The 13567-nt window shown below is 46.8% G+C and overlaps 1 protein-coding gene across 3 annotated transcripts in view; it reads right to left on the bottom strand.

The window, feature by feature from the left end:
• Positions 1-13567, bottom strand: part of ERI3 (ERI1 exoribonuclease family member 3) — a 158331-nt gene that overhangs the window by 137523 nt on the left and 7241 nt on the right. Inside the window, exon 1 of one of the 3 annotated variants that reach the window (XM_064147724.1) lies at positions 4190-4281. The exons of 1 other annotated variant lie outside the window; for it this stretch is intronic. The gene's annotated coding sequence lies outside the window, so the exon portion shown is untranslated. One more of the 3 variants, XM_064147723.1, reaches the window with a different exon arrangement.

Here is a 13567-nt window from a genome sequence, read left to right as displayed (position 1 = left end):
AATTCCACTCCAGTTTTATTAGGCCACCTCTGCTAGGCAACCCACTTTCGTCAGCTCCTTGCCTGGTCTCTTAAGACTAGCTTTGCTGTGTATTTTTAAACCTTCTTCAAGAGTAACTGTGGATAGGCAAATGGGTCTAAGCTGGAGACTGAGGAAGTTCCACACAGTAAAGGACTGGTCAACTTAGAGGAAACAGTGAGGAAGGAAACAACAAACGCAAAAGGTAACAGTGGAGGCACACACAGCAAAAGACTGGGAAGCCGCAGTGTAAGAGCAGATTTGGTATCAAGGAAAATCAAGAGAATCAGACCAAGAACCCTGCTCCCCGTAGTCTGGTCTCCTGCCTCTGCATGGGGGCCAAAAGAAAATGTACAAGTGCGAAGCAACACAAAATGGGGTTAACCAAGCCAGTAGTTCTGGGAGGCCAAAAGGCAGGAGGCCTGATGTCCTTCCCTCTCTTAATCTCCTGATTATCTTACACCATTGGTTCCTGAACTTGTCTGGCCCCTCTGTGAGCAATGCAACCACAGGAACCCATAAAAGAACTAATGCAGCTGAATAAAACACAATTAAAACAAGATAGTTTCCTGCTGGTTTAGTGAAAGTAATCAACTTGGGGCCAGGCTGGACAAGCGCCAAAGCTCAAAGGAAAGGATGTGCCCACACTGGCAGAAGTGGGAGGGAGATGAGCCACTAGGGCTCAGCCACTCACCAAACTAACCACGTACTCAGACATGGACACAGACACCTGGCATGGTGTGCATGGCACTTTGCAGGAAATGGACTAAGTATCTTGGCTCTAACAGCATCGACTCTGAAGACCTGAAGTCAGAAAGCACACTGGAGCATCCTGTCTGAATCTCATATAGTGCCATCCAAAAAGTTTCCACTTAATTACTCCCAAACTGAGCCCAAAGGTTTCAACACCTTTCTGAAAAATTTCTGGCACTGAATTGCAGCATCATGCATGGAAGCTCCCCACTACCATCAGACAGCTTGTTCCAATGGTCAGCCCATTAGCTGTCAAAAAATAACACAGTTTTCACCCAGACTTTCCCAGCCTTGGCCTTCAGAGCAAGGTCTGAAATCTAAGGCTCTCAATTTACAGTAGAGCTCCCAGTGTCAGGAGTAAGAGGCTTGTAGCTACCACGCTTCTAGTCAGTAAAACCTGCTACTGCATATTGGCCTAATTTAGTGGAAAGGAGACATAGCAGGCCACCCTTTGTTTAATGGAATCTAGCAAACATAATTACTTCATTTTCATACACATGAATGCTATAGTTGCTCAAACCACTTATACAGCTGCACACCTTCATCATTTGGGAAATGAACTTGAAGGTTAATGTCTGAGAGTACCAAGTGACTCTTAGTCTGGATTCAAGGAGACAACACTTGGATTGCTCAATACACTGATCACTTTTGATCTTCACAAATGAACTCCAGAAGTGCTAAAAGAAAGTCTGTATTCTGCCAAAGTTCTATCCTGGCAGACAGGCAAATGCTTCAAGATGAGCAGCAGCTACAATGGGGCATGGTTTCCACACAACCCAGTTTCAGTGTGCCTGGAAAACCAACCAGGGAAGATGCTGACCTTAATATTCTGCCACAGAAAAAATAACTGTAACAAATACAGCTGAAATAATAATAAAAACCAAACAACCCAACACCCACACTTTTTTTGTTGTTGTTGATATGTCTGCACAGCATAACTGGAGAGAATGCAAATTCTCAGATGGGACTTGGCCAGGAGAGTTACCCCCTTTTACGGGATAGAAAAGTTGTCAAATGGTATCTAACACAACAGGTATCACCTCTAGGTCACGCTTTGAAAGCCACAGCTTGTCCTGTTCTCCCCTCATTCCCTTGCTTGCTGTTGCACCATGCTAGCATATTAGCTCAGCATCACTGGAGTAAAACACCTCAAGTCTCTGTGATGACTATTTCCATCAACAACTCATGCTTAAGTTCCAGGACAGGCTTATGACAAAGATACAGTTGCTCAACAGCCTTCAGTGTTCTCTTGAAAGTACAGCCACAGTCCTACATTTACTTGAATTTCACCTGGCCAGCACTCCACAATCTTGTGGCCCTTTACTGGAGATGGCTACTGGATTGATACAGGGATAAAGTGAAAAAATTTCATACGTTTAAGTTTCTCCCAGAAATTCATTTCCAAAATTTAAGGGAGAAAAAAAAAATTAAATAAACCCCAAAACATCAAGATCTAACAAATTTAACAAAAACAAAACAAGATAAGCACCAAAACTACTGTAATTTGGTCTCCTAAAGGAATTAAACTGAAGTATCTCTCAGCTGCACAGCAGAAACTTTAAGTCATATCAGTATATACTCAACTCAGGGACTTCTTTATTTAGAATCAAGCACATAAGCATTTCCTTTTTAACATTTAATGGTTTCTTCTTTAGGATTTTGCTAAGACTCAAATCTGTCTGGCCATATACTAACTTTTTTTGAAAAAGCAAAGCAAACCAACAACAACAACAACAAAAAAAACCCCAACAACAAAAAACCCTCAACCCAAACAACAAGAAAAAAAAGCAACAACAAAAACCACCACCACACCATTCATGCTGAGCAACCCAAAGTTTGAGATGAACAAGAACTGTAAAAAGGCCACTCTTTGTAACAAGGCAAGCATTTAGTCCACACTACAAATGAACATGAAGATTTGGTTACAAAGGCCAGGATGCACTACCTGAAAAGGGAAACAAAAATGCCTGAAAACAAATCTCTCAAGCCCACACACTGAACAGCAACTAACCAGACTTCTAACACACTGTATTATTCTTAAATTAAGTATTCTTGGAAATAAAAATACAAGTTCCAACTTTAACATCAAGTAATATGAGATGCTACAATGTTGCAAAGAGCAACTAAACGATAAAGTCATCGTTAGAAAATAACACATATGCATAAAAAAATCTTCAAACTGTCTTAATAGCATCTGATGGGGCAAGCATGTTTGAGATGTACCTGCGCAGCTCATCTTTCCCAAGGCACAGTGCAAGCCTTAACCTATTAGAAAACTTGCTGGTCCCTTACATCACGGCTGAAAGAATAATAGAAGAGTTCAGACTAAGCAGCAGCTGCCAAACCACTCATTTCTGAAACCAAAAGCTCAGTCAGAGATAAGTGAAGAAACAGTAAAACACATGTCAGACTTATTAACAAACAGACCAACAATGACCATGTAAAATCGGCAGACACAGGACTCACAGAAGACAGACTAGAAGGAATAAAACGACAACACCTTTTGATACATCTCAGTTTAGGAGAAACACCTGTAACCGTACAGCAGCAAGAAAGGAAACGGGAGAAGAAATTGCTACCGCCAGTCAGGAAACAAGTAAACAGATACTGCACTTCTAAGCCTTCTCAAGTTTGCTTCAGTCTCAAGATCTAAAGCAGGTGACCAGTTCAATCTTACAAGATTAAACAAGTAGGAAAAAAAAATAAATCAAACCTCCTGCTTTCCCATCACCTCCATCTATGAACCTCCACATTGAAAAATGAACATGAAAAATCCTTGCCGAGGTTGCCTCTCGCTCCACCCATGCACCCTTCTGCTCCCCGGGCAGACAGCTTTTTTTCCCTTTCTCAAGCCCTAACAACAACTCATCCCGCTCCAGCGGGGACCTAGGGGACCGCTGCCACCACCACCCTCTAGACCTCCACCCGAGGCAGAGCCCGGGAAGCGGCGGGCCTGGCACCCCCGAGCTCCTACACGCCCGTCGGGTCTCGGCGTCGAGCGGGCGAGGCGCCGCCACGCCTGCCCACCGTCGCCCCGCGACCTCCTTTCGGGCCGAGGCCGACCCCGGCCTCCCCACCCCCCAGCCGCCGCTCCGGCCCGCAGCCCGCCCGGCCGCCCCACGCCCCCAGGCCGCCGCCCCCGCGCAGGCACCGCCGTCGCGAGGCACAACGCCGCGCCCCCCGTTCCCCCCACCGGGCCAGGCGTCCAGCCCCCGCCCCGGGCCACGGCGGCCCCACGCCTCCGCCAGGCCTGCCGGGCCCCCGCGCCGGCAGGGCCCCGCCGCGGCCGTGCCTCCGCCCGCTGCCCGGCGGCGCCGTATCCCCCCCCCACCCCCGGCGGCGGGGGCCGCCCCGTTCCGTCCCTCCCCCCCCGCTCCGCACACACTCCGCACCACGAGTCCCCAACACCGCCACTCACCTCCGCGCACTCTGACCCCCGACCCCGCTCTGAGCGGCAGCGCCGCCGGCCAACCGCAGCGCCGCTTGCCGCCGCCAGGGGCGGGGCTTCCTCTCCTCCTCACCCGCTGGCGCAGGCGCACGGCGCGGGCCGCGGCGCGGGGCACGCTGGGACGTGTGGTCCGGCGGGGCCGCCCCGCCCCCTCGCCGCGTGGCTGCCCCTCGCCGCTGCCGCAGCCCCGCCGGGGGTCCTAGCGCCGCCCCGCCGCGGGTCCTGGCGCCGGCCCGCTGCAGCCGCCCGCTTTGCCCTTCCCACTGGCCCCTATCCTCCTGTCCTGGGCCTACCCCTTGCCCCCGTGTCTGTCTCCAGGGTCCATCCCATCCTGTCCTTCGGTGCCACCTCCCTCTGTCGTCTGAGACTATGCTCAGCCCGGGTCCCTGCAGCACCAGCGTTCAGCAAACGCAGCATCACTGCAAGTTTAATAAAGAATCAGAGAACCGTGGCATCACTTTGCTTGGAAAATACCTTTAAGATCATCAAGTCGGACTGCTAGCACTGCCACATCAGCACTGAACCATGTCCCTCCAGCAACCACATCGAAAGGTCTTTTAAATACCTCCATCTCCATGGATGGAGACTCCACCACTTCACCCGGCAGCCTGTTCAGTGCTTGGCAACCCTGGTGGTGAAGATTTTTTTCTTAATACCCAAATTAAACCTTCCCTGGCACAATTTTACACTGTTTTCTCCCGACATAGAATCATGGAATTGTTTCCATTAGAAAAGACCTCTTAAGATCGTTTAGTCCAACCACCACGGCCATTAAATGATGTCCCAGAGGGCCATGTCCACATGCCTCTTCCTAGGTATGATGACTCCAACATCTGCCCCGGGCACAACCTATTCCAATCCCTGTGCACTCTTTTCTGGAACAAAGGTTTTGTTGCTTGTTCTTGTTCCTGGGAGAAGAGACCAACAGCCACTTCACTACAACCTTCTTTCAGATAAACATAGAATACGAGAAGGTTTCCTCCAAGCCTCCTTTTCTCCAGGCTAAACAGCTCCAGATTTCTCAGCCACTCTTCACAAGACTTGTTCTCTAGACCCATCACCAGATCTGCTGCTTTTCTTTGGCCCCTCTCCTGTACCTCCATATCCTCCTAGTGAGGAACCCAAAACTGAATTCAGCATTCAATATGAAGCCTCACCAGTGCTGAGTACAGGGGTACAATCCCTTCCCTAAGTATACTGATCACGTTATTTATCTCTGATGATAAACATGTAGAGTTCACATTGACTCCAACAGGGAGACACCACATCTCTGCACGGGTCTCCCCTCACCTCCACTGCTGCTGGGCTCATGGCTCCACTTTGTTCTGGACCAGGTTAATGTTGCCAGCATTGATAACTTTCTGTTGTTTCTAACAGTGCCCAGGTAGGCTGCACCAGTAACTGCAGCTGTTGCTGGCTAGTGTTTCCTCCCTACATTTTGTTTGGATTAAGCCAAAGTGAGGTCCCTCAACAAGCTTAGGGCAGTTTCCTTCCCCTCACTTTGACATCAGTCCCTGTCTTCCAGTTCTTCTGTGTGCATCCAGGTCTCCAATCCTAAACCTGCAACTGCTCCTTGCCCAGTCTCTGTTAGACACCTCTAGCCTATGGCATCTTATGCACAACATCACTGGCACCCTCAGACAGGATAATCACATTTTGGCTGCAATGATGCCTAATCTGTAACTGCACAGCTACCACTATATTAGCTAGAGCCATTCCTTCCCTGCCCTCCACATCAATTCACACCTCCACATTTCAAGACAGCAGCTCCTTTGCACCACACTCCACATGTGTGAAGAGCAAACACAGACTCACTGACTCACACAAGCAGGACTGAGAGGGATCCTAGAGGTCACTTCATCCACAGGAAGGAGTAGTGCTGCCTCTCTATCATCTTTCTGTCCTCTGCCTCTGTGTCTTAAAATGGACAAAGGAAAGTTAAGAGAGTGCAGAAGGTCAGTGACTGCCGTTCCACACAAGGGGAGCTGCTTGCACTCCCCTGGTTGCCTGGCCAGATCTGTGTGGTGCCCCTGCCTTTAGTTGCATTGATGACTCTTCAGGCTGGATTTATCTTTTTGCTTTCTTTGTATGAAGCCTTACTCTTGGGAAGCTTGAACCATGAAAGTAGCATGTTAGAGCTATAAAAATACCAACAGTAAACCATTTAATAATAGAAAGAGTTCCTTTAAGCTCTCTTAGATTTGGCATCTCTCAGTTTCCCACCCACATAAGCAAGGATAATGTGAAGTTTTACTTCTAAGCTTAGCTGTATCACTGTGATTTGTCAAGCCTTTGGTGACTGATGTATGGCTTGCCAACAGCCCAAGAAAGAGAACTCGGGGCCTTTGTGCTGTGTGTTCCTTGAGCGATCTGTCTCTGCCCCTCCTTATCAGGAATCTGACTGAGATGTGCTTGAAATTACACCGCATCCCCAAAGCTTGAAATTTAGGGCTCACAGCCTGCCTGTGTTCCCAGGAGGATGAGAGAGATGAGGCCTTTTCACTGCTGACCTCTGCATCTAGCAGTAAAAAATATTTTTTCTCAGTCTAGACAAACAATGAATGTCTCACTGATGTGTGCCTGTCCTTTTTTCAGCAGCCAAGCCCCGTGCTGTTTCCCAGGTTTGAGAGGCAGCACAGCAGGCAGGAGATTTCCTCCTTTTTTGCAGGAGGGTGGGAAAACCCTTTTCCCAGCTGAGTGTCTGCAATAACCAGGAGCCACATCCTGGCTTCTGCCAGCCTCAGTGACCCTTGTGAGAGCCATACAAGTTGTCCTCTAAAGACTGCAGCACAGCAAATGCACTTTCAAAAGAGGTAATTTTTTCTGGCACAGCTATCAGCTGCCAAAACAATCATCCAAACCAGTTTGAGGAGAGCCATACTTTATAAAATGTTGTCACTATTTCTGTAGTGTTCATGTGTGAGCCTGTCTTATGTGAGTGTGCATGTCTCAAATGAACACTGTAAGCCACTGAAAATGTCACCTACAAATTAATCTGGCTCACTCCAGGCTTCTGGAAAAATTAATAAGGGTGATCAGTAGATATCCTGTGGCCTCTTCATCAATGCACATAGCCCCCATGGCATCTGCACTGGGAACATTTCCCCTCCCAAGAGACTCAGTGGCAGATCTAGGAAATGCAAAGGGGAGCAGCTGCATGGGAGCCTGGGCAAGCAATGCTGAGAAACTGGGTCAGGCAGGTGGGGAAAAATGGTCAAGAAGGCTGGTGGCTGCTGATCAGGGTCACGTTATTCATTCCTGGCAGCACAGTCCATGACAGTCTCTCCACTCTATTGCCGCAGGAGTGACAAAATCAGCTCTCTACCAATTGAAGAGCAAGTGAGCGTGTTTCAGGAGCAGCTCTGGTGTCTTAATTGCTTGTCCTACTTTAGAGATTTTGGGATGGCTAGAAGCAGCTCAGAGGAAATAGGGTCCATGCTGGAGTGGTGTCTGGGATATGCTGATTTACACTAAGGACTGCCTTCAAACCCCAGGTGGAACAGACAGCTTGAAACTTTCAGCTGTGCCTGCCTCTCCTAGGGCTGGATTCCCTGTGCAGCTGCTAGCAAATGCAGCAGCTTGGTCTACAGTTACAGGTAAGTTTTACTTGTTTTAAAAACTAAACAGTTTCTTAAAGCATAATTTCATTCAGCACAGATGTGCAGCCACATCTGGGCCAGCAAATGGACAGGGCTTTGTAAGAAAGCAGCAAAGCAGTGGGGCAGGATAAGGCAGAAAAATATGGAATACGTTTCCTCAACGTATAGCATAGCAGCTCCAGGGGATCCTCCGTGCAAATAAAGGACTGTGCCCATCCTAGCCCAAGATGAAGTACCAGGACACAGCCTGCTGTGGGGTCAGCAGAAGGGAGGACAGAAGGTCCCACTGCCTGCCTCTCCAGTCCTGCTCCTGGTGCCTCAATCACAAGGACTCATAGAGCACAGCTCCTTTTAAAGCAACAGGATTTTATGATGGCACAAAGAAACATCACTTCACTTTAAGGGCAACTCCTTTAGTTCTGTTCAGCTGCTCATACCAAAGGCAACTTTTAAATGTCTTGTAATACACATGACAAGTAGTCTTGTATCACTGTTTTCTACTTAACAAGTTAATAACGTGCCAAGCCAAATCCTGCAGTTACTAACACCACCAGTGGGACTCATTAACCAAGGTGAACACATATTTAAGGGAATACTAATATTCACAATGTACATTTTTAAATTCATGTTGTCGTTCTTGAAGCCACAGCTCAGTTCATGTATTCTGCTGAAACATTTGTTTGCAAAGGATTTCTCTCACCCTTTTTTTTTTGTCTAAACATGTGTACTGTCACAGGGTGGGGTGTCATTCTGGTGAATTATATTAATGACAGCTTGTCATCATGGAAAGCTAGTCCTAGCTGTCAATTAAAGGGTATTTGGAAAGAAAGCAGCTCATTTAACCCCAGTGGGAGCAAGTGTGTCTCATCGTTTGACAGTGATCCCCTTGATGAATTTGGGAGCAGCAGCAGCAGCAACAGCAGCTCTGTGGGGCCAGGTGGTTTGCAGATATACCCAGCCCTGTGCTCTGACTGGGCTACAGGCTGCTGGGGGTTAAGGACAGGAGATTTTCAAGGCGCTGATGTCCTTAGCAAAGGAAAGGCACAAAAGGATCACAACAGTAATCCACATGTAGGAGTACAGGCCACCAATCCATTTTCCTCCTCCTTGTAATATTTCCCCTCTGACTTCACAATAAATCTATCAACCTCCATCTTCAGATATCACAGAACCATAGAAGTTGGAAAGAACCTCCAGAGGTCGAGTCCAACCCCCTTGCCAAGCAGGATCCCCTATTTCAGTATACTTGGGGTTTATGCCCATGCTAAGCCCAGTAGGTGGTTGCTTCAGGTCTTTTCTGGCTGACAGATGGGTCCTAACTCCCAGATAAAATGTCTTCATAGCTAGTTTGCACTAATTTGCTTGTGAAAAGTGATCCTTTGATTAACTTGTGGATTAACATCCTGTCCTGTCCACTCTCTCCCACATCCCCTCTTTCTCCCCCCCACCCCAGTGTATTTACAGGCATCTCTCACGTCCTTGTCATCTTTGTCATCACTGTTTTCTGAGCTAAGCAAACTATTTTGTTCTTGTCTCCACACCACCTTAGTTTTTCATTTCCCACTTCATCTTAGTAGACCTCTTCTGCACCTGCTCCTGTTGCAATTAAATTTTCTTGAGCACGAGTGCCCACACTGGTATGTGGTATTCCTGAGCTGGGCTCTGGGGCCTCGTACAATATTTGTCACTCAGCCCTATAAATATCACTCATGTAAACATGCTTGATTTCTATATTTCCCCCCTCAACAGGGTGGTCCACTCTCAGGGCTTTCTTGTTCCTCTTATTTTCCTAAGCACTCCTTGCACAGTAATAAAAATGTACAGACTCAGTGGGGATCTGTTTTAACTTCAAATGTGCTGATTCAGTTCAAAAACCATTAATTCAGCGGGAATCAGGGCCATGGGGTGGAAATCCTTTTCCAGTTAAAACAGAGGTGAGAGGGACAGCCTCTGGCAGTCTAGGAAATAAAGTGCATTAGAAAAACGTAGCAGAACATCAGAAAGTGGGTATTGAGTGGGCTATGCTAACAGAGAACCAGGGAGCCTTGGACAATTCAAACCAGGATGGGACAGCATTGTAGAATATCTCCTGGAGCTTGGATTTGGTCTGTGGGGTTCGATGCATGAGAGCATTATATTTCTCTACCTGGTGTTTTACTGAGTTGGACATGATGGTCCCTGCTGGATGTCACATAGGCTGAACATGCAAGGTGCTGTACAAACCTGGCCAGAGAGGCTGATTCTGGCTCCAAGAAACCCTCATTATTCAAGAGTGGAAGAGGATGCAATGCAAAGCAAACACGAACAGCTGTGTAACTTTGACTGCACACCACCGCAGTTCTCCTTTCGCATGAGTCTGGTATGGCCACCACAGGGATGTGGGACTTGGACACAAAACTACCACTAATATGTGTGCTTCCGAAAAGCAGAGCACACCTGGGTAAGTGGCTTGGGTAAAGAGGGAGGGTGAAGAGTGCCCAGTGAATCCACTTTTTGCTTCTTGCCCCCACTTTGTATGTAGAATGAGCAGAAAAATCAATCTGTGCATGTCAGGAAGCTGTCAGCACCAAAGCACAAAACAGAATGACCATTTCCACAAGATGTTTGCCTGGAGGAAAATGTAGGCTGAACATCAGGAGAAATTTCCAGAGGCTACAATGCATTAAACTGTGGGATCACCTCCCGAGAGGAGCAGTGGGAACCATGAAGCCAGCAACTTAAAGCACCATAAAACATTCTGTTGGTGCCAACCCGATTCTGGTTCAAGGGAGCTGCACTGAATCATCTACCAGGCCTTTTCCAACTTGCCCCTAAAAATCAGACCCAAGAAGTACAAAGAAAGAAGGACAAAGGAGCAACGTGAATTTGCTAAAGAAATAGAACCTTTTTTACATTATTGTATGTCATAAAACTCTTGTGCTCACACTCTAAGCTTAATCCTGATATTCCAATGCCATCCACCAGAAAAAAAAAAAGTCAGGCTTAACCCTCACAGTTTATATTGTCACTATAAATGCTGGTTAAAAAAATATATATGTAGTACAGTTGGGTGCAGTTTATTCTTTTATATTTTAATGGCTATAGCAAAACTCCATTGCTAACTAGTAAAAAAAAAAATGAATTAAGAGTCAAATGTGTTTTACAGCACTGTCGTCATGGGAAAGCTGGGTTTCAAAGCCAGAGCATCAGCAGCAGTGAAATGGGACATTTAAAACATTTTTAATGGAACACTAAAAAAAACCAACACACCAACCCCAAACAACCACCCAAAAAAACCACTTCACTGAAATCTCTTTGCCAGTATTTTAGCTAGTAGGCTTGCAGTGTATAAATGACAGGTTCTGACGCCTGCACAGGCCACCCAATACCGAAGCCACTGCTCAAGTGTCTTGAACTCTAAGTGTGAATGGAAAAAACATCTAAAATTAAGCGGTTCTCCCGCAGTAACAAGCTGCTGATAAAGCAAATCTTCCCATAGGACAAGCACACCTGCTGGAAGGTAGAGATTTTTTTTTTTTTCTAATGTGTGGGATTTTTAACTCAAGATAAAACACTTTTCACAAGCGGTCATATGGAAGACAGCTGGCCAAAAACAATAATAAAGGAATTTGTGTCCCTTGGGAAATTCTGAGGTTTCAAAACAAAATGCAATTTTTGACTTAAGCTGGGATGAAAAGTTTAGCTTCCTTTTTTTTTTTTTCATTTAATTACATATTCCCAAATAAAAAAAATAGTTTGCTACTTTTCACTTTACTACTTTGACATTTCTTTTACGATTACATAATTCTAGAAGTCCAAATCATCCACTACAGCATGCTATTATGTTTCCTTATACTGTACACTACATGGACAGGCATAATTTGTGCCTCTTTTTAAAGACCTTTATTAAGATGGATAAGTTTCTTCATGAAACTGGATATCAAAATTGACAAAGATGCTCAGACTGGGAGGATGATGGGTTTTGACAAGTAATCTGCAAGTGTGCATTTAAAAGATGGACATAAGAGACTAGAGCAGCTGAGAAGAAAAGCACCTAGCACAATCTGAACGAGCCAAGAGAATAGGATTGTTGGAAAAAAAACCCACTGAACTAGTTCTTGGGCTGATGGATGGCAGGCAAATGCCCTGGCACAAGCCCATTTTCACTGGTGGTTTGATTCTAGCTTTGGGCAGGGAAGTGAAACTTCAGAAGGGAAAAATCACAGTATCACAGTACCATCAAGGTTGGAAGAGACCTCACAGATCATCAAGTCCAACCCTTCACCACAGAGCTCAAGGCTAGACCATGGCACCAAGTGCCACGTCCAATCCTGCCTTGAACAGCCCCAGGGACGGCGACTCCACCACCTCCCTGGGCAGCCCATTCCAGTGTCCAGTGACTCTCTCAGTGAAGAACTTTCTCCTCACCTCGAGCCTAAATCTCCCCTGGCACAGCCTGAGGCTGTGTCCTCTCGTTCTGGCGCTGGCCACCTGAGAGAAGAGAGCAACCTCCTCCTGGCCACAACCACCCCTTCAGGTAGTTGTAGACAGCAACAAGGTCACCCCTGAGCCTCCTCTTCTCCAGGCTAAACAATCCCAGCTCCCTCAGCCTCTCCTCATAGGGCTGTGCTCAAGGCTTCTCACCAGCCTCGTCGCCCTTCTCTGGACACGCTCAAGCATCTCAATGTCCTTCCTAAACTGGGGGGCCCAGAACTGAACACAGTACTCAAGGTGTGGTCTAACCAGTGCAGAGTACAGGGGCAGAACGACTGCACCTCCTCGGCTCAGGAAACCCCACATTTTCAGCTGAGCAGTCAGACCAAAAGGCACATAAATGTGCAACACAGGAATAAAACAATGCTGTCAGAAGGATACGAGAAAAAAACAACATATGAGCATGTTGACTAATTTATCAGCAAAAACTTGGATCACGTGGATGCATCCTAAAAAGTGTTTTCAGTTACTCCAATCAGCATTTGCTGGGAGAAAACTAGTCTCCTGGAAAAAAAAAATACTCTGCTCTACCATGAAATTTCTTGTGTTGTTTATTTGGACTCAGCTGTAATGCTTAGGGCTACACAAAACTTCCTGGATCCAAAAATCCTCTAAACTGCCTCATAGAAACTAAATAATTACCTGGCTAGCACTAGCCACTTCTGCTCCAAGTGTCCAGAGGCCAGATCTTTAAAGCACTTCCTAAATTCCAAGCCAAAGTGGCTCCTTTCAGCAGACTTCAGGTGTTGTCTCTCTTTACAGAGCCACACATCTCTAAAGGACATCTACGTTCACAAGAAGGAAGGTGCATAAGGGGTTACTCCCTAGTGTGAGGGGCTGAGAATCAGACCCTTGTTCTCACACACCTTCTGTCTACACTGCTTTAATTTCCCTATCGTCTCGCTTTCTGTTTGTTCTATTTTCTGCCTCATTGTCTTTTCTCTCCAGTGTTTGGAGACCCTCTTTCCTTTTCCAGCCTCTCTCTTCCTCCCATCACTTCCCCCAACTCATGCCTTCCTTCCCTTCTTTCTTCTTTCCTTGCTTCTCAGCTCTCTTCCTGGAGTTTCTATTCCCTCTTCCCTCCTGCCTCTCTTTCACCAGGGCTTCCTCTTCTGCCACTGTGGGCACCTAGGCTCCCAAAGAAAAAGGAGGAGAACAATGTGTTGTGTCCAGCCAAGGCTGAAACCACAGACATCCCACTTGCCTGGGGACCAGTTGCAGCTCCTGCAGATCCTGCTGCTTTCAGTCTGCAGGTACCAACTGTGTGGTTTGCAGT

Source organism: Pogoniulus pusillus, chromosome 8 (genome assembly GCF_015220805.1).
Source record: "Pogoniulus pusillus isolate bPogPus1 chromosome 8, bPogPus1.pri, whole genome shotgun sequence".
NCBI lineage: Eukaryota > Metazoa > Chordata > Aves > Piciformes > Lybiidae > Pogoniulus > Pogoniulus pusillus.
This window is presented reverse-complemented; position numbering and strand designations above follow the sequence as displayed.